We start from the raw sequence: 24,490 nt of genomic DNA on the forward strand, positions 1-24,490 counted from the left end.
ACAGGCGTGAGCCACCCGGCCAAGGAAGGAAATTTTGACATCGGCTACAGAATGGATTAACCTTGAAGGCATTTTGCTGAGTAAAGTAAGCTAGTCACAAAAAGGTAAATATTGTGTGATTCACGTATATGAGGTACTGAGAGTTGTCTAGTTCATAGAGACAGAAAGAATGGTGGTTGCCAGGGACGGAGGGGAGGCAGGAACGGGAAGTTTGTGTTTAGTGAGTGCGGAGCATATACAAACACGAGTGAGATGTGCAATGTCTAGGGGATGGACACGCTTGAAGCTCTGACTGGGGGGGCGGGGCGTGGACAATGTATGTAACCTTAACATTTGTACCCCGTAATATGCTCAAATAAAAAGAATTGTGGAGATTCGTTGCACAACAGTGTGAATGTACCTAACACTATTGAATTGTACACTTAAAAATGTACACTTAAGGGGAGTCCTCTGCCGCCGCCGCCTGCATGCTGCCTGCCGCGCTGCTGCGCCAGGCTCGCGCTTACGCCGAGGCCGCCGGCCCGGCCGGATGTCCTTCACCTTCGCCTCCCTGACACAGCTGTTCTTCAGCAGTGCCACGTCCGTCAGGCGGATGCGCCCACGCTTGACGCGAGGCTTCGGCGTCCCACTCTGCAGGTCCTGCGGCCCGGCTGGTGGTGGTGCACGCGGAGGATGGCGCCGCCTCCAAGGACTGCCTGAGCACCGGCTGCGTCACCGTGAATGCCGACTCCTCGGTGCAGCTACTGGCGGAAGAGGCAGTGACGCTGGGCATGCTGGACCTGGGGACAGCCAAGGCGAACTTGGAGAAGGTGCAGGTGGAGCTGTTGGGGGCAGGCGACGAGGCCGCGAGGGCGGAGATCCAGATCTGCAAGGGGGCCAACGCGGCCTGGTGAGGGCCCTGGAGTAGGCGGTCGAGCCTGCCGCTGGGACCTCTGCTCCGGAGCCAGCTCCACGGGCAATCTGCCCTCAGCCCATGCACCCATTAAAGACCAGGAAGCCTGAAAAAAATAAATGTACATTTAAAATGGTTAAGGTGGTAAATTTTATGTATATTTTACTGCAATTTAAAAAAAGTCGTCTGGAAAAATCCAATTTTTGTGCAGTGATGGGAGATGCTACTTTCGTCATATACTAAATTTCCTATGTATTTGTGTGAAATTCTATACTTTTTTTCTATTCCAGTGGTTTCCTTGTCAGTTATGCCACGATGTTTTACTTATAGACGCTTTATATAATAGTATGTTTTAATGTCTGGTAGTTCTGGTCTCTCTGTGTAGCCTTTCTTTTTCAGTACTTTCCTAATCTTTTTTTTTTTTTTTTGAGACAGAGGCTTGCTTTGTTGCCCAGGCTAGAGTGAGTGCCCTGGCGTCATTCTAGCTCACAGCAACCTCAAACTCCTGGGCTCAAGCAATCCTACTGCCTCAGCCTCCCAAGTAGCTGGGACTACAGGCATGCGCCACCATGCCCGGCTGATTTTTTTTCTATATATATTAGTTGGCCAATTAATTTCTTTCTATTTATAGTAGAGACGGTCTCGTTCTTGCTCAGTCTGGTTTCGAACTCCTGACCTCAAGCAATCTGCCCGCCTCGGCCTCCCAGAGTGCTAGAATTACAGGCGTGAGCCACCGCGCTGGGCCCTTTCCTATTCTTGCATGTTAGTTTTTCTATGTCAATTTTAATATCAGCTTGTCCAGCTCTGTAAAATGACTTGTTAGTATTTTTATTGAATTTATAAATTAACTTAGGGAGAATTTGTATCTTTATAATGTTGAGTTGTCTTATCCAAGAATATCTTTGTCTCTCTTATATTCTTTTATAACTTCTTTTAGGAGTATTTAAAAATTTTCCTTATACAGTTTTTTAAAAAAATAGCTTTACTGATAAATAATTCACATCGTATAAAATTCACCTTTTAAAGTGTATAGTTTGGTTGTTATTAGTATATTTGCACCATCATTACTACCTAATTTCAGAACATTTTCATCACTCTAAAAAGAAACCCCATACCCATTAGCAGTCACTTCCCCATCCCCTTCTTTTTCTAGACCTTGGAAACTACTAATCTAGTTTCTGTTTGTATGGATTTGCCTATTCTGAATTATTCCATGTAAATGGAATCATATAATTCGTGGTCTTTTGTGACAGATTCTTTTACTTGGCATAACATTTTCAAGGTTTATTCATGCTGTTATGTTGTATCATCTCCTTTTATTGCCAAATATTTTATTGTATGTAAATACCATATTTTATTTATCCATTTGGGTTATTTATACTTTTTGGCTTTATAGTAGTGCTATTATGAACATTTGTGTACAGACAGATGTGTATTTCAAATTCCTTCATACAAATTTTATGCATTTCTTGTTAAATTTATTGCCAAGTATTTAATCTTTGTTGCTATTGGGTTTTTCCATTATATCCTCTAGGTGTTCATTGACTTTGTGTTGTTCTATATTGATTTTGTTGCTAATCATAAATTAAATTCACTAATAATTGAACATATTGGTCTTTGTTGGCATTGTTTGGAAGGGAATTCTTTGGAAGAGAATGTGTTTACACATTTTGGGGGCAGGTTTCTGCACTATTTTATATTTTATTTTATTTTATTTTATTTATTTAATTTAATTTAATTTAATTTAATTTTATTTTTTTTATTTTATTTTTTTTATTTATATTGACAGAGTCTCGCTTTTTGCCCAGGCTAGAGTGAGTGCCCTGGCGTCATTCTAGCTCACAGCAACCTCATACTCCTGGGCTCAAGCAATCCTACTGCCTCAGCCTCCCAAGTAGCTGGGACTACAGGCATGCGCCACCATGCCTGGTTAATTTTTTCTATATATATTAGTTGGCCAATTAACTTCTTTCTATTTATAGTAGAGACGAGGTCTTGCTCTTGCTCAGGCTGGTTTTGAACTCCTGACCTCGAGCAGTCCACCCGCCTCGGCCTCCCAAAGTGCTAGAATTATAGGCGGGAGCCACCGCGCCCAGCCTGCACATGTGTTTTAAATCAAACTTATTGATGGCGTTGATGCTCAAATATTATATATTCTTATTTACTTTGTGTGTTTGGCTCTTTATTACTGAGGTGCCTGTTAAAATCATCTTGTATGATTATGGATATCTTAGTTTCTCATTGTAAATTTGTCAATTTTTGCCTTACATGTTTATAAATTATGTTATGAAATGTATTCATTTATAATATTTGTGTCTTCCTGCATTCAGAACCTTTAATCATTGTATTCTCTGTCACCCCAGCTGGAGTGCTGTGGCATCAGCCTATCTCACAGCAACCTCAAATTCCTGGGTTCAAGCGATCCTCCTATCTCAGCCTCCTGAGTAGCTGGGACTACAGGCACATGCCACAATGCCCAGCTAATTTTTTTATATTTTTAGTTAGAGACAGGGTTTTGCTCTTGCTCAGGCTGGTCTGGAACTGATGACCTTGAGTAATCCTCCCATCTTGGCTTCCCAGAGTACAAGGATTACAGGCGTAAACTCGGCTAATTATACTTCTTTTTCTGTATTTTTTCTATTCTTCAATCTTGTCTGCTTTTGAGTACTGTTATATCTTTAGTGGTTGACTTTTTTAGTGAGAATGTTTAATTTAACACAGTACTTCCTAAACAACACAAGGGTTCTTGGAATTTTTAAATTCTGATCAAGCTTCTCCCTTCTTATGTTGTTGCTGTGCAGGCTACATTTCCTCTTGTTTTTCCTCCTTTTTAATCTTCTAACTTTAGTGATTATAGTCATACAAGTAATGTCTCTTTATATATACTCATATCTTTTTTTTAAATTTTAATATATTTAATTTAACCCAATTTACCCAAAATATAATATTTCAACATGTAATCAATAGACAAAGTTATTGATGTCTTTTACATTCTTTTGTTTCATGCTAAGTCTCTGAAATCCTGTGTATTTTACACTTATGCATCTATCAGTGCGTGCTAGCCTTTGTAGGGAGGAAAAAAACTTCTCCTCTATGCTCTTTTGCTCTGTGATTGGAGCCTTCTGACAAAAGACCGATATACCAGGAGACAAAGTTTATTATGCATGCATACCGTACCAGCAAGGGAGGTTGCTGCCTGTTAAGTAGTTAAAGGTTTAGATACCTAACTTATAGGAAAAAGGGAGGAAAGGAAGGGCTTCTATGGGGAAAAAAGTTTCTTTAGGAAAGCCAAATGAGCTTGTAAGAGAATAGACAGGAGATAAGAAAGTTTGTGAACATATTTATCTGTACAGGTGTGAGTGGCCTTTCAGGCTTCTTCTGGGCCCAGAAACTTCCCACACAAGGGGACTTAGGGCAGCCTCATTCCCCAGAAGTCGCTGCCTTTAGTCAGATAAAGGAAGCTCCTAGGCGGCTTTTTTCTGCATCTGTTGAATCTCAAATGTCTTCAGCTTAAAATAATCTTTATGCCACTCTGGAATTACTGGTGGGTCCCCACTTACTTCAAATGCTCAACAGTCACGTGTGGCTAGTGGCTGCGTTAGCGTAGGGCCGGGCAGAATCACCAAATCATGATTCCCAGGACGCAACAGCTCCGTCCCTCCCGACCAGGCCCCTACTCTGCCAGGTTGAGGTGCCCACTCTCTCCTCCTCCGGGCTGGCAGGTCAGGCTCCAAGGTAGACAGGCGCCGCTGTCAGTGTCCGGCAGAAATCTCCCTTCTGGTTGTGCCACCCGACACCTTTTCCGAGCATTGGCACAAATCCTCTGTGAGGGTGGCAGGCAGGGACTTTTTTTTAACCCTGAGGGTTGATGTCCTGATTACAGAATGCTGGGTATCCTCTAGCATGTTTTTTAATTGCTTTCCTCACAGAAATTCAAACTATAGACTGCTTGAGTCTAAACTAGGTCCTGCATACCCCTTGGTGATCTTGAGCAAATCCCAGAGCATACCTGAACCTCAGTTTCTCCGTCAAAAACCAGACTCCAAGCAACCCACAGCTGATCTTACACAGGGGATGGAAAGCATGGTCTTCAGCAAGTGGCTGATTTTCAGCAGCCAGACTGTCTCCTCAGATCTTTTTGATTTTTGTCTTCCTCTTTCTTGAATTTGTTTTGAATTTTAAGTGGTTTTTATTTTCCTAAAGCACATCCTTTGGAGTTTCTTTATTGAATGTCTGTTGAAGGTCAACTCACTGAAAATGATTTTACTTCACCCTTGTTATCGAAAGATCATTTAACATTCTAGTTTGATATTACTTTGCCTTAGCACCTTGAGGATATTACTTCACTGTTTTATTTTCACTGTTGTTGAGAAATCTTCTGCAGTCTAATAGTCATTTCCTCTCTGCTTGCTTTTTCTCCCCCAATTTTTTTTATTGTGGTAAAATATATATAACATAAAATTTACCATCTTAACCGTTTTTAAGTGTGTAGTTCAGTGTTAGGAAGTACATTCATATTGTGCAACCGTAACTATCATCCATCGTCGGAACTCTTTTCATCTTATAAAATGGAAACTATGCCAATTAAACAATAGTTCCCCATTCCTCCTTCCCCCAGCCCTGGTAACCACCATTCTACTTTTTGTCTCTATGAATTAGACTACTCTGGGTGCTTCAAACATGTGGAGTCATATAATTGTCTTTTTATACCTGGCCTATTTCACTTAGCATAATGTCCTCACAGATCATCTCTGTTCTAGCAAAGGTCAGAATTTCATTCCTTTTTAGGGGTGAATAATAATACTCCATTGTATGTATATGCTACATTTTGATTATTCATTCATCTGTTTTTGTTTTGTTTTGTTTGTTTTGTTTTACGATAGAGTCTCACTCTGGTGCCTGGGCTAGAGTGCCATGGCATCAGCCTAGCTCACTGCAACCTCAAACTCCTGGGCTCAAGTGATGCTCCTGCCTCAGCCTCCTGTAGCTGGTACTACAGGCACGTGCCACCATGCCCGGCAATTTTTTTTTTCTAATTTTAGTTGTATGGCTAATTTCTTTCTGTTTATAGTAGAGACAGGGTCTTGCTCTTGCCCAGGCTGGTCTCGAACTCCTGAGCTCAAGCAGTCCTCCTGCCTTGGCCTCCTAGAGTGCTAGGATTACAGGTGTGATATATCTGTTGATGGACACTTGAGTTGCTTCCACATTTTAACTGTTGAGAGTAATGCTGCTGTGAACATGGGTATACACATATCTGTTTAGACCTTGCTTTCAGTTTTTTGGAGTAGACCCAGAAGTGGAATTGGCTGTGCTATATTTTTAATATTTTGACCTCAAAATTGGTCAAATATTTGGTGAAATATTTGACCAAAATTGGTCAAAATATTTGACCTCAAAAGGTACTGCCATACTGTTTTGCACAGTGGAATTTTACATTCCCACCAGCAGGGCACAATTTCACCCCATGCTTGCCAACACTTGTTATTTTCTGGTTTTTTGATAGTAGCCATACTAGTGGGTGTAAGGTGGTATCTCATGGTAGTTTTGATTTACATGTCCCTAATGATTACTGACATTGAGCATCTTTCCATGCACCTATTGACCATTTGTATATTTCCTTTGGAGAAATGTCTATTCAAATCCTTTGCCTATTTTTTAATCAGGTTTTTAAAAATGTTGAATTATAGGAGTTCTTGATATATCCTAGATATTAACCCCTTATCAAATAAATGATTTGTAAATATTTCCTGCCATTCTGTGGGTAGCATTTTTACTCTATTGATCGTGCCTTTTGTTGCACAAAAATTTTGAATTTTTATTAAGTCTCTTTTGTCTATTTTTTCTTTTATTGCCTGTGCCTTTGGTATCTTTCTCTGCTTGTTTTTAAGATTTCTTTATTTTAAATGTTTTTTTTCTCTAGATTTTTCCCTCAAGAAAAATAAATAAATAAATAAATAAAAATGTTTTGCTGTGTCTAGGAGAATTGTTTTAATTGGTGTCATGTGATTTCTGAATCTGAGGATTTTGAGGAGGAACTTTCCCCCCTAGTCTACAGTTTATAGCTAGACAGAGACATTTTCTTGTTACTTGTTTGCTATTGGTTGATTTTTCCCCCTACTCTGGTCATTCCTTTCACTAAGAATGTGTAAAAGGTGGTGGGATCCCCAATTCCAATTCTTCACTTGATGTGTTTCTCAAGGCGTTGTCTCCTGTCACTCTAAGGCCATTAAAGGCCAAAAGTCTTCCAGCCTGAGCAAGAGTGAGACACCATCTCTACTAAAAATAGAAATTAATCGGACAGCTAAAAATATATAGAAAAAATTAGCTGGGCCTGATGGTGCATGCCTGTAGTCCTAGCTACTAGGGACGCTGAGGCAGGATTGCTTGAGTCCAGGAGTCTGAGGTTGCTGTGAGCTAGGCTGACACCATGGCACTCTAGCCCAGGCAACAAAGTGAAACTCTGTCTTAAAAAAAAAAAAAAAAAGCCTAAGTCTTGATTATTCATATTAACAAATTCCTTCAGGGTGGCTGAAAGCTTTATTTATTTTTGTGATCTCAGCTATTTAGAGACTATTTAATTTATCCAGCATTTCTAGATGTTAAGGTGAAGTTTTCATATTATTTAGTCCACTATGTTGCCAGAAACAAAAGTTACATTTCTTTTGTATAATTTCTTTCTTTTTTTTTTTCCCTTTTGGAATGCCCTTTTATTTATTTATTTGAGATAGAGTCTCATTCTTTCACTTTTGGTAGAGTGCAGTGGTATCATCATTGCCCCCTGTAGCCTCAACTCCTGGGCTCAAGGAATCCACTTGCCTTTGCCTCCTGAGTAGCTGGGATTACAGGTATGAGCCACCATGTCTGGCTTATTTTTCTACTTTTAGTAAAGATAGGGTCTGGATCTTGCTCAGGCTGGTCTTGAACTCTCAAAGTCAGGCAATCCTCCTGGCTCTGCCTCAGCCTACCAGAGTGCTAGGATTACAGGCAGGCTTGAGCCACCAGACCCAGCTAGAATTCCTTTTAGTTAGACCTCCTGGATTGAAGAACTCTTCTAAAGTTTTACTACATTTTTTTTTAAAGCTTTTTATTCTACTTTGTGGGAGATTTCCTAACCTTTCTTTGCTTCCTTTCTCCTCCCCCAACCCCATGCTTCTATTCTACTTCCCCTTCCTCCTTCCTTCCTTTCTTTTCTTTTCTTTCTATTTCTTAATTTGGTGTCTCCTGTTTTGTTACTTTGGCCTCTTTATTTCATGTTAGAGATTTTTCTCAATTGTTTAGTAAACTTTGGCCACCTATTCAGATCAAGTAGTTAAGCAACAAAAAGCTGAGTAAAAACTCTTTTCCTGGGAGTTAACTGCAAGTCTTGCCACAGGGTTATTGAGTCATTGCAGATCTCTTCTCTTGGGTCAGTTTCCTGTCTGGTTGGCCTGTGTTCTGGAAACGGGTTTGGGCAAGAGGGTTGAGTCGACATGTAAATCTTCATTTAATCTCTCTGTGGTATGATATGGTACACAAACTTTGTGTGTACCTGATTTCTGCATCCTATCTGGTTTAAAGTCTTTAGAAGGTAAACCACTTCTATCTTACTGGGTTACAGAAGAGTCAGTTTCTTGGCAACATGGGTTAAGGTTTCTGGGTGAAAACTGTTTTTTTTTTATTCTTGTTTTGTTTTGTTTTTTGAAATGAGGTCTCTGTCACCCAGGCTAGGGTGCAGTGGCCTGATCATAGCTCACTGCAGCCTCAAACTCCTGGGCTCAAGCGATCCTCTTCCTGTCTCAGCCTCCTGTGAAGCTAGGACTACAGGCATGTGCCACCACATCTGGCTAATTTTTAAATTTTTTGTAGAGACAGAGTCTTACTGTGTTGCCCAGGCTGATCTTAAACTCCTGGTCTCAAGTGATCCTTCTGCCATGGCCTCCCAAAGTCCTGGGATTACAGGTGGGAGCCACTGTGCCCAGCTGAAAACTGTTCATTATTCGAACTTTCAACTGATCTTATTTTCAGCCTCAACTGAGCCCCTTGGCTTCATATTGGGCTTTAATTCTTAAGCCTTTCTGATGGATATAAGAGAGGGTGTGTGTGTGTGTGTGTGTGTGTGTGTGTGTTTGATTGATGAGTTTATCCTTTTTTCATCTTTTTGGCATCATTTTACCATAATTTTAAGAGAGAATGGATATAAGCTTGTATTCATATTTAACAAGAACCTTAGAATACATTTTAATGATATTATTTTCACTTAAAAATAGGATTGTTATAAATTCAGGAATTTCTTCTGTCTTCCTTTACACTAATGTTTATTTCAGTTTCTGAAAGGATAAGAGAGAGACCTAAAGAGAAAAAGCAAATTAATGACAAAGAATCAGGGGCTTGGGCGACTTCCGGGGCCCCCCGCTCTTGGGGCCCCAGAACCTCGTCCACGAGTGTATAATAAAGCCACGTGGTTTGGCCCCTCCCAAAAAAAAAAAAAAGAATCAGGGGCTTAAATGTAGGTGTCAGTGAGATAAATGAAGTAACATCGCCATCTTATGGGTATAAAAAGAACTTTGTTGTTTCTGTAATTATATCTGGGACCCCCACTAGTAGTAACTTTTGCATTCTGACTTAGATTTAGTGGTTTTGGTCTTGTTTGGTTGTTCTCTGTCCTATTGTAGAAACGTGCTTTTTTGACATAGAGTTTGATTACAACATAATAATTACAAGTCTTTTCAAGTTCCTTAAGTAAGGATTCTAACTAAAATATTAAAAGAAAAAAACTACAGCCTGTCTCTCTAGCTCAAATGGTTATTTCTATTTATATTAAGAAAATGGAAATATTGTTTCTATGTGAGGGAAAATATAGAATTTTAAAAATTAAGTTAATTTGTTGTATAGGTAGTTTGTGTTCATGGTGCAAAATACAGTGGTATAGGGGGGCGAGGGCAACATACATAACCTAAACATTTGTACCCCCATAGTACGCAGAAATTAAAAAATATATAATGGTATAAAAGGTTATAAGGCATCTTACTATTTCATAAGAATTAATAAAAGAGAAAAGAAAAGTAAAATGTCTTTCTTCCACTCTTTGCCTTTTAGCCAGCTGGTTCCTTTGCCTCAGAGATAGTCTTTTTATACAAATGGTAGTGTGTAACACATACTTTTTTTTTTTTTTTTTTTTTTGGCATATTATGGGGGTACAGATTTTAAGGTTTCAATAAATGCCCATTTCCTCCCCTCCCCCCAAAAGTCTGAGTCTCCCTCATGACCATCCCCCAGATGGTGCACATCTCACTCATTATGTATGTATATACCCGCCCCCCTCCCCCCTCCCACCTCCCCAATACCCTATTACTATAGCACCTATGTGTCCACTTAGGTGCTACTCAGTTAATACCAGTTTGCTGGAGAATATATCTGGTGCTTGTTTTTTCATTCTTGGGATACTTCACTTAGTAGTATGGGTTCCAGCTCTAACTAGGAAAATATAAGATGTGCTATATCACCATTGTTTCTTAGAGCTGAATAGTACTCCTTGGTATACATATACCACATTTTATTAATCCATTCTTGGATTGATGGGCACTTGGGCTGTTTCCACAGTCTTGCAATTATGAATTGTGCTGCTATAAACATTCGAGTGCAGGTGTCTTTTTTGTAGAGTGTCACTGGATCATTTGGGTAGATGCCCAGCAATGGGATTGCTGGATCAAATGGTAGATTCACTTGTATCGCTTTAAGGTATCTCCATATTGCTTTCCACAGAGGTTGAACTAGTTTGCAGTCCCACCAGCAGTGTAGGAGTGTTCCTCTCTCTCCGCAACCACGCCAGCATTTATTGTTTGGAGATTTTTTGATAAAGGCCATTCTCACTGGGGTTAAGTGATATCTCATTGTGGTTTTGATTTGCATTTCCCTGATGATTAGAGATGTTGAGCATTTCTTCATATGTTTGTTGGCCATTCTTCTGTCTTCTTTAGAAAAATTTCTGTTCAAGTCCTTTGCCCACTTTTTTTTTTTTTCTTCCTTTAAATGTATCATTAACTTGTGATCATCTTAAGCATGTTTTTTTTTTTTTTTTTTTGAGACAGAGTCTCGCTTTGTTGTCCAGGCTAGAGTGAGTGCTGTGGTGTCAGCCTAGCTCACAGCAACCTCAAACTCCTGGGCTCGAGCGATCCTTCTGCCTCAGCCTCCCTAGTAGCTGGGACTACAGGCATGCGCCACCACGCCCGGCTAATTTTTTATATATATCAGTTGGCCAATTAATTTCTTTCTATTTATAGTAGAGACGGGGTCTTGCTCTTGCTCAGGCTGGTTTTGAACTCCTGACCCTGAGCAATCCACCCGCCTCGGCCTCCCAAGAGCTAGGATTACAGGCGTGAGCCACCGCGCCCGGCCCCCTTTGCCCACTTTTTAATGGGGTTATTTGATTTTTTCTTCCTAATTTTCATGAGTTCTAAGTATATTCTAGTTATCAGTCCCTTATCGGATGCATAGGATGCAAAAATTTTCTCCCATTCTATAGGTTGTCTGTTTACTTTCATGACTATTTCTTTGGCTGTGCAGAAGCTTTGTAGTTTGATCATGTCCCATTTATTTATTTTTGTTGCTGCTGTGATTGCCTTTGGGGACTTCTTCATAAACTCTTTGCCCACGCCGATGTCTAGGAGAGTGTTTTCAACTTTTTCCTCTAGAGTTCTAATAGTTTCATATCTTAGGTTTAAGTCTGTTATCCAGCGTGAGTTGGTTTTTGTGAGAGGTGAAAGGTGTGGGTCCTGTTTTAGCCTTCTACAGGTGGCTATCCAGTTTTCCCAGCACCATTTATTGAAGAGAGATTCTTTTCCCCGGCGTATGTTTTTGTCTGCTTTGTCAAAGATGAGATGGCTATATGAGGATGGTTTTATATCAGGATTCTCACATCTGTTCCACTGGTCAATATTCCTGTTTTTGTGCCAATACCATATTGTTTTAATTACTACAGCTTTGTAGTATAGTTTGATATCTGGCATATTAATGCCTCCCATTTTGTTTTTGTTGCCTAGAATTGCTCTTGATATTCGGGGTCTTCTTTGGTTCCATACGAAGTGTAAAATTATTTTTTCTATATCTGTGAAGAATGCTGATGGGATTTTAATAGGTATTGCATTGGATCTGTAGATCAGTTTGGGTAGTATAGACATTTTGATGATATTGAGTCTGCCGATCCACGAGCATGGTATGGATTTCCATCTGTTTACATCCTCTGCTATTTCCTTCCTCAGTGTTTCATAGTTCTCCCTGTAGAGGTCTTTTACCTCTTTGGTTAAATATATTCCTAGGTACTTTAATTTCTTTGTTGCTATTGTGAAGGGAATTGAGTCTTTGATTTGGTTCTCAATTACATTGTTGTTGGCGTATATGAATGCCTCTGATTTCTGTGTATACACATACTTCTTTATAAGATTCTTTTTCACTGAACAGTTTATATTGGAGGCCATTCCATATCAGTACACAGTGAGCTGCCTCATAAACAGGCTTTTTCTAATCTTTTGCTATAAAAAGACACCATAGTTACACATATATATAATTTCATATATACATATATATGTTATTAGAAGACATGGTTCTTGTGTATAAGTAAGCTGCTAATTCCTAAGTATTAATTTTGTTATCAGCTCTCTCTAGTTGATTTTCTCCGGGTTCTCTGTAAGCAATCATGATCATATGTAAATATGATAATTTTACCTCTTCTGTTCTACTTTATGTATTTCTATTTTTGTCTAATTGCATTATCTAGTACTTGTAGAATAATGTTAAATAATAGCAATGAGTGACCCAGGAGTCCTCAAACTTTTTAAACAGGGGGCCAGTTCACTGTCCCTCAGACCATTGGAGAGTGTGCACTGTGGGCCCGGGATGAGTCAGCTGCTAAGCAGGACAGGCAGTGGTGGCAAAAACACCTGGAGGGCTGGATAAATGTGCTAGGCGGCCCGCATGTGGTCCACAGGCCATAGTTTGAGGACCCCTTAGTAGACATTTCTTAGTTTTTTCTGTAATGGGATTGTTTCTTTAATGATGCTTAATGAAAAATATATCTATAGATTCTTGAAAGAACATTTGATAAAATTATATATATATTCTTGATACAATATAATCTCATTAGGTATTCTTCATTTTCATTAAGTATTTTATTTTGACATAGCTTTATATAAATGTAATCATATTGTATTATTTAAAAAAATCTATTAGTATATTTGTAGGTTTTATCCATGTTGTTCCTGTTCCTGTAATCAATTAATTTTCATTGCTATATAACTGTAGTGGATACTCTGCCCGTATCTCCTCACCACATCTTAGTACTTATGCTCCACCTGCTCAGCTGAAAGCTCACAGCTGCCTCCCTTATTGGGAATTGCCCTTGGCCCAGGGCACTGTCTTGCCCAAGTCATACTTCTTCCCTGAGGTGTTCTATGGCCAGTAACTGTGTGTTGCAGGGATATAAGATTCAAGCCAACTTGCCTCCATTTAGGACAATTCTGAAGGGCTCTAGAGATCCATGTTATATCAAAATGAGGTCCCAGTTGCAATGTCATTGGGTCAGTTTCTTCCCTAAGCCCATTTTTACCTTCTTCACTTGTTACAGGTATATCTCCCCAAAACACTTCCGAGGAAATTTCCTGCATGCTAGTCTCCCTCTCAGAGTATGTTTCAGAGGAATGAATCTAACACAGTTGGTATTGGAAGTGATCCTAGGTAGCAGACTAAAATGGGATTTTAGAGATGAATCTCTTGCTGACTGGCTGGTAATGAGACCCCATCACTGGTGGTAGGTATGGTATGGATAGCCTGAGTTTGCACTGAATTTATCATTGTGTGGGACTCAAGTGACTAGGTGAACTGTTTATGCACTGTTGTTTAAACTGAGGTCTGTTGACCAGGTTATAGCGTTCTAGATTTTCTTGAGCTTAAGATACTCTGGTCTGTACTACTCTATAATGTTTTTTATTAATTTCATTTAAATAGATTAGTTTTTAGTTCTTTGAGATCAGAGATCCCTTATACTGCCTTCCTATCAAAGTAGGATTTTAAAAAATCCTCACAGTGTACAAATATCTCCAATATTATTCTTTTATCATTAACCAAAGGGTAGGTTGGCAAGGTTGAACTTGTTTCCCATTGGTCTTATAGACAGGCAGCTATAACTGATAATCCTTTTTTCCCACCTTCTTTAGATTGCCTGGGTCAGACTAGAACTCCAGAAATTTCTAAAAGGAGGTCTTTTGTTCCTATTTTAATCATATATTACTCCTTGAAAGAGTCTTCTGAACTGTGTAGCCAATCAAGGAGGACCTCTTCTTTGCCCACCTGCTTACAGAAAACTAGAAGCCGGTTTTGGCAAGCTTAACACCATAGTTAAATAGACCATAAAGGACTTCAGTTTCCCTCTTTTCTCTAGTATGATGGCATTTTCATCTCATAGTTCTTAAGTCTATAATTTTTTACTAATTTTCCCTATTACTGATTTAACTAACTCAAGTTGGAATCTGATTCCCACCCTTCGACTGTGTTAGAGGCTCCTCCTTTCTGCTCCCATTGTGCCCTGTATATTTGTCTAGTGCTGTAGTATTGTATACTGTGTGTATTTGTCTTGTTCATTTGTTTGTGAACTTCTTAAAAGCCAGGACTCCTTTGTATCTGTTGGAATAGAGCACAATGATAGGCACATGATAGGCACTGAATAAATGTTTGTTGAGTAAATAAATGAGCCTGACTCCACTTGTCACTCCCCACTCCCCTCCTTTGCTCGTTGACAATTCTGACTTTTTTATTCATCCAGTGTGAATTGTTCCCAAATCTCCCTGGTGAATATCCATACCTTAAAGCTGGCACACACGTTCTAGTTATGTTCACTCTCATCGTGTACTGTTGCCCTCCCCTGATTCAGCTGCCTCTTTCCTTGAGTCCCCAGTATCCCCAGATAGCTCTGTGTGAGGAGCTCGTGGAAGGCCTAGTTTTTTTTTCTTTAAAACAGTTTTATAAGGATATATGTCAGAGTTTGTCTTTCTGGGTTGGTTTGCTCAAGTATTAATATCTGGGAGGGTCTTCCATTGTATAGATTCAGGCCTTTTATTTCTGGAAAGTTTTCTTGGAATGTAATTTTAATATGATTTCTGTTCCATTGTTTTACATTTTTTTTATTAGGGACACCAATGATACTAGACTTCTCTTGCCTATCATCCATTTCAACTAGTTTCTTTCTTTCTTTTTTATTTGATTCTCTTGATTGCTTCCTTACTTTTTTGTTCAAGGTTCTTTAAGTTTTCATTTAAATCTACTCTCCCTGTGTACCTTATAATTTAATTTTCATTTCTTATATGATTTTGTCTATTTCTTCTATTTCTGTTTCTTTAGTCAACTCTTATTTCATTTCTTTCTGTTTTTGTCCATCTTGTTACTTGTTAGTTTTTGTATTTATGATTTAAGGACTTTTTTTTAATATCCTCAAATTCTTGTTCAGTTGGAGTACTGTGTTACAGTTTTTTTAACTTCAGCAAAGAAAGCTTGTATTTATATTTTCTGATTTTTTTATATTACTTTTGTATTTATATGGTCTGCCTTTTTGTTTGTTTCTACACATTTTCCGGACAGAGTTCCTAGTTTGAGAGTACCTCTTTTGCCAGTCTGCCCTCTTTTGTGCAGTTTATGAATTTGTGGTGTTGATGGTGAGGAAGAGAGGAGAGAGGAAGAGTTGTTCCTTGATTCTATTTTGTTTCTGCAGGATCCTTAATTTCCCCCTTACTGCCTTTTTTTTCATTCACTGCCTTGTCTCCGAGAGGTACCACCGTTTCTCTGTATCTGTACACTTGATTCTCCCCCAGAAGCACTGTTTTTAGGAAGCTGCTGCTTCTGGTCCAGAATTTCTAGATGCAGTAAGGTCTGTGAACTATCAACTGCTAACTTCTGTTCAGTATTTTTGCATTTATAGTTTTACTCTTTCTGGGTCTGATTTTGTCTGTGCCTCCTCAGAGTCCCCTGTGTCCCTTTGCTCTTTCTTACAGTCTTTTTCACCTCCCTTCCCCTCACCCTGTACATCCACAGGCTTGCAGAGGTTAGGAAGTAGCATTTGTCTATATATTTGCTTTTTTTTTCTCCTCTGCCTTTAGGCAATTTGAAAGTTGCCGTTGTTCTCTGTCTCCTAGTAATGCTAATGTTGAAGGCATAGGTTCTGTGTGGTTTTATTTATTCTCCTTGTTTATTTTATGTCTACTTAGGGAAGGTAAGGGGGAAAATTGGCATCAGATTAGCTCCATTGTTCTGCAAACCTGGAAAGGTTCAACAGTCCCTCTTTTCAGATGGTATAATTTTATACCTGAAAAACCTGAGTCAACTAGGTTTATGGGAAAACTACTGTAAACAGTAAGATAATTCAGTTATGTAATGGAATATAAAATTAATAAACATAAAAGTGTAACTTTCTTTTATGCAAACAACTTGGAAAACATGAGGGAGAACCCCACACATAATGGGAAGATCAACCAGCAAAAACTAAACAAACCAAAACCCCAAAACAAAGAAATAAAATAGCTAGGAGTAACTATAACAAGAAGTCTGAAAAACCTATTGTATTAACTTTCATAGGGCTACTATGACAAAGTACCACAAATGGAGTGGCTTAAAACAACAGAAATTTATTCTCTCACAGTTCCATAGGCTACAAATCTGAAATCAAGGTGTCAGCAGGGCCATGCTCCCTCCAAAAGCTCTAGGAGAGGATCTTTCCTTGCCTCTTCCAGTTTCTGGTAGCCCCAGACATTCCTTGGCTGTGGCAGCATAACTCCAAACTCTGCCTCCATCTTCACGTAGGCTTTTTCCCTCTTTGTATCTCTGTTTCTTTTTTCCTCTTATAAGAACACCAGTGATATTGAGTTAGGCCCCCCAACACTCTAATTCAGTATGACATTATCATAACTTGATTACATATGCAAAGCCCCTATTTCCAAAGAAAATCTCATTCACAGGTACCAGGATTTAGGACTAGAACATACCTTTTTTGGGGGGGACACAGTTAAATTCATAACACCTATATAAAGAAAAATTTTAAATATGCCTGGAGGACACTGAAGTAGGTTTGAATAACCTACTGAAGTAGGTAGGAAATATTTATCATTTTCTTAGATAAGAAGATTTGCATTATGAAGATGTTAGACCTATAAGTTAAATTAATCTAGGGAGGATTGATGTGATCTAATACTGACAGATTTCCTCCCCTCCCTGCCCCCCCCGCCAGAACTATAGGTAAATATTGCAAAGTTCAAATGGAGAAGTAGAAACTAGCAACAATAGTCAAATTTGGAAAAAGAACAAAATGGAATAGCCAGAAAATACCATTTTAAAAAACCTATTGAAAAAATACACTATAATAAATACACTGTGCTAGTAAAGCTATGAAGAAACAAATACTTTTATATACTACTAACTCGAGTACAAATTTCCACACCTGTGGAAGACAATTTAAGAGTATCTCTCATGGACGGGCGCGGTGGCTCACACCTATAATCCTAGCATTCTTGGAGGCCGTGGTGGAAGGATCATTTGAGCTCAGGAGTTTGAGACCAGCCTGAGCAAGAGTGAGACCCCATCTCTACTAAAAATAGAAAACTTAGCTGGGCGTTGTGGTGCATTCCTGTAGTCCAGCTACTCGGGAGGCTGAGGCAGGAGGATCGCTTGAACCCAGGAGTTTGAGGTTGCTGTGAGCTAGGCTGATGCCACGGTACTCTAGTCTGGGTGACAGAGAGAGACTCTCTCTCTCAAAAAAACAAACACATAAACAAACAACAACTATATCATTGATTCATACCTGTAATCCTGCCACTTTGGGAAGCCAAAGTCGGAGGGTACTTGAGGTCAGGAGCTCAAGCCATCCTCCCTCCTCAAACTCCCTTATAGCTGGGACTACAAGTGCTCACCACCATGCCTAGCTATTAATAATTTTTTCATTAGACCTGGTTTATTATGAAACTAGGTCTCCCTATGTTGTCTAGGCTAGTCTCAAACTCCTGGCCTCAAGTGATCCTGCCTCCTCGGATTCCCAAACTGCTGGGATTACAGGTGTGAGCTGCTATGTCCAGCCTTCCCCTCACTCTTTTGTTTTAATTAATGAACACAAATACAATGCAGGTTCCAAAACACTTTTTATTCATGATAGGAAAATGACACTCAAAATATTGCTTATGTAGCTTACTGACATTTCAGATGTGTGAATGTGTTAAATGGTTATATGTCTTATGTTTTCTACTGCCAAGATATAGCAAATGGGAATATCATATTATTGAAGGATAAAGATAAATAAAATACTGAGTATATAATTCATTTAACAAATATTTCTTGAGCTCCAACATTTGCCAGGCACTGGATATATAATATGGACAAGGTTCCTGCTCTCTTGGAATTTACACTTCAGTTGGCAGAGACAGACCACAATCTGATAATAACACAAATAAATACATAGTGATAACCTTTTTATATATCTGTATCTATATATATATAATTATTTTCATAATAAATCCAGAGAAAAAGATAATGTACTATACCAAAAGAATCCTTCAAATTTCATATAGGACGTATCTATGTGACATATAGGGGTTTGTTATAATATTTTGAGGATATATTTATTATATCTCAAGTCAGAGATATTTGATAAAGTATAGTAGTTAAGAACATGTTTGTTGGTGTGAAATCCTGTGTTCATATTCTGACACTGCCATTTATACAGTTGGTTAACTAGGCAAATTACTTCAACTCTCTAAAACTATTTTGTCATCTGTAAAATGAGAACAATAACAATATTTACCTGATAGAATTGTGATGTGAATCATATGATATCATGCATGTGAAGCACTTGGGAGGGTGCATAGACATGCTATACTGATCACCTAGGAAAAAGTTACATACTATCCCTTTCTATGAAAATATCTTCTAATTAATACCACATGTCAAAAGTTTGAGTGCACAAAGAGAATACTGAAGGAAATGCCAAAAAGTTATTGTAGTTACCTCTGACAAGTGGGGTTATGCCTGATATTTATTTCTTGTTTTATTATTTTGTGTATTTTCTAAACATTGATTCAAGAGCATGTATTTCAAATTGGTAATATCTGCCATTTAAATTTGCTACCTTTCCTACAATTGTAATGTTTAGTACTATCTTTTTTGGCAGTGTTAGAAAGTCTGCAAACCCTGACTCAAGTTGTGTTACTGCTTAATTCTACAAATTTATCCATGATTATTTTTGTTTTCTTCTGTATATTTTGATTAATATACCATTTAAAAAGGCTTTGTGGCTAGAGAGGCTAAATTGTGATTGGAATGGAAAAGGGCTTGCATTTTGAGACCATCTGTGGGAGTTGCATTGTCTGAAACTGACAAGAGATCATGGCAGATGGTGAGGTCAAAAGATTGACTTTTTGAGCTTGACATAATGTGTTCATGAAGCTGGAAGAAGAAATCCAACTTATTTTTTAACTAACAGAAAAGCTTGGTGACAGGAAGAAGTGAACAATTGTTGAGTTGGATAAAACATAATGCATCAGTGCACATGACTGGTTTATCTCTGAGGGTCATCAGTACTGCCAAAGATGGCAACTTCTTGAAACATTTGGTGTCAGGTTTATTTACTTTCTGAACACTTTTGAAGTCATATAATGCAAATAATTTTTAGATTAAATACAATGTCAGAGAAAGACAGAAACTTTAAAAATACTTAAAAATGTATATCTTTTAATTAAAAAGTTATAAAGTATCACTCAAAGCCAACATAGTATATTAATTTTTAATTGAATGAAGTCTCGATCACAATCCATTTGTTTTATAACATTTATCGTAATGCAATTTTATTTCATTAAAATTGCACTTAAAGGTTTAGTGATTATAGTCTCATTTACCATCTCCAGTGCCTGCATTAGTGCCTTGCACACAGTGTCTGTTCAGTATTTGCTGTTCAGATGAGTAATGAATGAGTGAAGGAAGTTATTGCCTATTCTCAATTTTAGAAGACTTTTTCTTAACTACAATTAAACATTTTTCTTTTTTTTCTGTTTTAAAATTGGATTTATGTTGTGGTATTTTTCACTTCTACTATGTGTGAATTATGTATTATTTATTTTGGAGGAGGAAGCCTTAAATTTGTCATGAGAAATCAGTGAACTGATTTTTTTCTTCTAACATTGATTGAATGCTTACCTTGGGCTAGGCAGGCAGTGTCTTAGTAATTTTACATTTATTAACTCATTTAATTAAGTAGATGTACTATTACTATTTTGTAGTTGAAAAAATAGAGGCGCAGAGATAGTAAGGTAAATTTGTTCAAGAAATCTATGTATTTTGGCTCCATTTCAAACATTTAGTATTTAAATTATTGTTGGGGGGGGGAGTGGTGGTCTCACTCTGTTGCCCAAGCTGGAGTGCAGTGACAGCTGCAATCTGGAACTCCTGGGCTCAAGTAATCCTCCTGCCTTAGCCTGAGTAGCTGGGACTATACGCAGGGGTCCTCAAACTTTTTAAACAGGGGGCCAGTTCACTGTCTCTCAAACTGTTAGAGGGCCGGACTATAGTTTAAAAAAAACTATGAACAAATTTCTATGCACACCGCACATATCTTATTTTAAAGTAAAAAACCAAATGGTCAAAAACACCTGCATGTGGCCCACGGGCCGTAGTTTGAGGATGCCTGGACTATAGGCACGGGCCACCAAGTCCAGCTAAGTTTTTGTGGTTTTTTTTTTCTGTAATTTTTTTAAAACTTTTGGGGGAGATCTCCTGGTGAGGGCCAGAAAACCTACTAGGCAAATTCTAAAAGAGCTGTAATGCTAAGTTTTCTTTATTTTTTGTAGAGATGAGGTCTGCTATGTTGCCTAGGCTGGTCTTGAATTCCTGGCCTTCTGTGATCCTCCCACCTCTGCCTCCCAAAGTGCTAGAATTACAGGCATGAGTTCACATCCCGCCCAAACATTTGTTATTTAGGTAACATCTAGAGATTCCAGTTTGTGCTGAGGTCTAGTGAGGAGATACAAAGAAAATACTAAGCAAAATTGCACTTTGTTCTGTCAAGCTCATTAATGTGGCTAAGTAGCATTTTTACTGGTAACCTCTTACTATAGTATGCTGAAATAGTAACATTCTGTTAATTTTTTTTTTATTTGGGTGAATAACACAGTGCTACTCAATAGCCTACCCCTTAGGAAATATAATATCATATTGAATACTGAATACAGAAACGAAGCAGATGTGGAGACAAGCAGCTCTGACCATTACAACTACACTTTAGGCACAAAAAAATAGGGAGAAGGGAAAAAAGGATACCTACTAGCCAAATCTGACAGCCTACTCCAACACTGTCTGCTTATATTTCATTGGCAAGAATTATGTTACCTGTTATATGATCTGGGAGAAAGGCTGAGAATGTAGTATTTTTAGTTGGGTACGTTACCACCTTCAATTTCCAAGGAGGAGGAGGAAAATGATTGTGGGTAGGCAATAGTATCTGCTGTGGATATATAGAAAGTTTCTAAAATTTAACATGTTCAAACCATCCTTTGGATGTAAAAGACTTCATTGGTTTTTTGTTATAACTATATTTCAGTAGGTTGTAAGGTAATCTTAAAATGTTTAAAATTGAACAACTTTGTCTTTAAGAATGTTTAGACTGTATGTATAAACTAAAGGGCATTTGGCACATGGACATGATCTATCTGGTGATTTTCACTTTAACAAATTGTGTAAAATTTACTCCTAACATAATTCTGAAACATTCAATGTATCTATTTTTTAGATGAAGACACAGAAGCTCTAAGAGGTTAAGTTACTTGTTCAAGATCATCCAGCTAATAAGCGTCAGAGCTGAGACTGAGCCAAAGTCTGTGCTCTTTCCACTCTGCTGCTTTGCTGCTTTATTTATTAGATGCCTACTTTCAGCAGGACACTTAGAACCAGGTTGTTAATTTATTGATTTTTTTTTCTATTTCATTAATTTGTGCACTTTATTTCTTTTCATCTTTGAGTTCCTACTGTTCTTTTTAAGCCTTTAAATTGGTGGCTTAATGAATAAAAAGAAATAAATCTATTCCTAAATACTAGTTTAGCTGGACTTTAAAAGTTTTATTCTTTTCATTTTATTTAGTTCTAAATATTTTATTTTTTGTTATTTTCATTGTCATTCAGTTCTAAATATTTCTAATTCATGGGGTGTTTAAGTAATAATATAGTTTTGTTTTCTAAATGTATGACTTTTAACTATTTTTTAAAAAGTAGTTGATTCCTAACTTAATTAGATTATGTTCAGAAACTATAGTCTTTATAATATTTCCTCTTTGAAATTTGTTGCTACTTCTTTGGTGATAATATTAATACATATGGACAAATTTTATAAATTTGTACTTCAAGAGATATGTCATATCTGTTAGTTACAGAATTCTATGTAGATCTGTTGGATCAAGCTTGGTTGAAATAGTAATCTTCAAAATGCAATACTTAATATTTTAGCCTTAAATTCCTAATTTGTGTATATATAGGTAGTTTGTGAAAGGGTTATCAGGAACTTATACTTTATTATTTATCTCATATTTAAATTTATATTGCTGAAGAGGACATAAGAAATAGTTGGTAGATGTAGAACAAATCTAGTGTAGGAACTTGACTTCCAGATTAGATCATAATAGACATACAGTGGAAAAGCAAAAATTATAGTTGTGGACTGGGCACAGTAGCTCAGCAATCCCAGCATTTTGGGAGGCTAAGGCAGGAGGATGGCTTGAGGCAAGGAGTTTGAGACCAGTCTAGACAGCATAGCAAGACCCTGTCTCTACAAAATTTGTTTTCTTTATCATTGAAAAATAACAGCCTCAGTGTTTTATTGAAAGTAAAAGCACCTTGTTTCTCTTCCACAAAATTTTACTTGTAGATTCAAATTGTAGCATGTTAGGCATTCATTTGAAACACTCATTTCTTTGAGCCCCCTTTATTTATGTATTTATGATCTTTTCAAAGTTGCTTTATTTTATCCTTCCTCTTGATTGTATTAAAGTATTAATTTTGAAATAATTTTAAAATAAGAGAAATATTGCAAAAATAGGGCAAAGAACTCCCAAATACCCTTTAACCAGATTCATCTATTGCAGACATTTTGCCATATGTGCTTTATTATTTATTTATTTTTGCTGGGAGGCAGTTTTGGGGGGGAGCCATATATGCTTTATTATTCTCACTTTCTCTGTATATTCAGATTGTATATTTTTTTTTATAATTTGAGAGTAGATTGTTGCCATCATACCCCACCACTCCCAAATAGTATATTTTCTCTAAGAAAAAAGACACTTCACTTATAGAAAACACCACAGCTTATTGATCAAAATCAAGAAATGTAATAATGAAGCAGTACTATCATCCAGTCTCTGTAGACTTTATTATCTCTAATTACTTCAATAATGATCTTCACAGAAATTATTTTTTTTCTGGTCTAGTGTTCAAATTAGTATCACACATTGAATTTAGTTTCATGTGTTTTTAGTCTTTAAATCTGAAGTGTTTCTCAGCCTTCCTTTGCCTTTCATGACACCAATGGTTGAAGAATCCAGGCCATTATTTTGTAGAATGTCTCTCAATTTGGATTTCTCTGATATTTTCTTATGATTATGTAGATTTTGTATTTGGGGCAGAAATACATCAGAAGTGTTATTATATCCGTATCAGTACCCTGGAAGAGACACATAATGTTGTTTTGCCCCATTACTGGTAATCGTTTGGTAACATTGATCACTTGACTATAGTGATATATGCCAGGTTTCTTCACTGGAAAAATTTGAATAAATATGTATTTTGTAGGGATTTCAAAACTATGAAAATACCCTGTTTTTCACCATACTTTTGTTGACTAGTTTTACCATTTATTGCTGATTCTTTCCTTCAGTTATTATGTTGGTTACAAAATGGAGTTTTACTAACTTTATCATTCATTTATGTTTATTAGTTAGCATTCTAATGCAAACAACAGCATTCCCTTCTCCCCTGTTATTCCCAGCAATCCTAGATTATTATTTTAGTCAGTGGGTCAATCTATTACTGTCATATACTTTGATGATCATTTTTGTCCCAATTGTCCAGTTGTAGGCCCTATAAGCTGGCTCCTGTGTACTTTTGACATGTCATTTTTTGAGCCCTTCCTTACTTTAAGCACAGTAAGATGTTCTAGGTTTATCTTGTACTACATTTGCTGCCCCGCCCTGGAATCAGCCATTTCTCCAAGCCATGATGTTTCCTTTAGTGGATTATCTAAAGCAACATAGTTTAATACTATTTCAAAGCCCAGGCTCCATCACTTGTGAGCTGAGTTGACTTGCTTAAATTACTTAATCTCTCTAAGCCTCCATTTTTAGCTGGAAAATGGAGATTAAAATGGTACATATCTTATAGTTTTGTTGTGAGGATTCATTTAGACAATTCACTTATAAAACAATGCATGTCATATAGTAAATATGATATACAAGTTGCCTATGATTATTATTACATTACTATTCCCTCTTTTTCCCTTTAACAGGATGTTCTTTTAAAGAATTATTGAAGACGAATTTTTTTTTTTTGTTTTTGCTTTTT

At 37.5% G+C, this 24,490-nt stretch overlaps 1 non-coding gene and 1 pseudogene across 1 annotated transcript; one reads left to right on the plus strand and one right to left on the minus strand.

Moving 5' to 3' along the window:
- The first annotated feature begins 377 nt into the window (after positions 1-377).
- Positions 378-24,465, plus strand: LOC142871921 (ATP synthase F(1) complex subunit delta, mitochondrial pseudogene; annotated as a pseudogene).
- Positions 20,654-20,715, minus strand: LOC142875404 (U7 small nuclear RNA). Its single transcript, XR_012922760.1, has one exon. It is a non-coding gene; the product is annotated as a U7 small nuclear RNA (small nuclear RNA).
- Positions 24,466-24,490: the final 25 nt, after the last annotated feature.

Source organism: Microcebus murinus, chromosome 1 (assembly GCF_040939455.1).
Source record: "Microcebus murinus isolate Inina chromosome 1, M.murinus_Inina_mat1.0, whole genome shotgun sequence".
NCBI lineage: Eukaryota > Metazoa > Chordata > Mammalia > Primates > Cheirogaleidae > Microcebus > Microcebus murinus.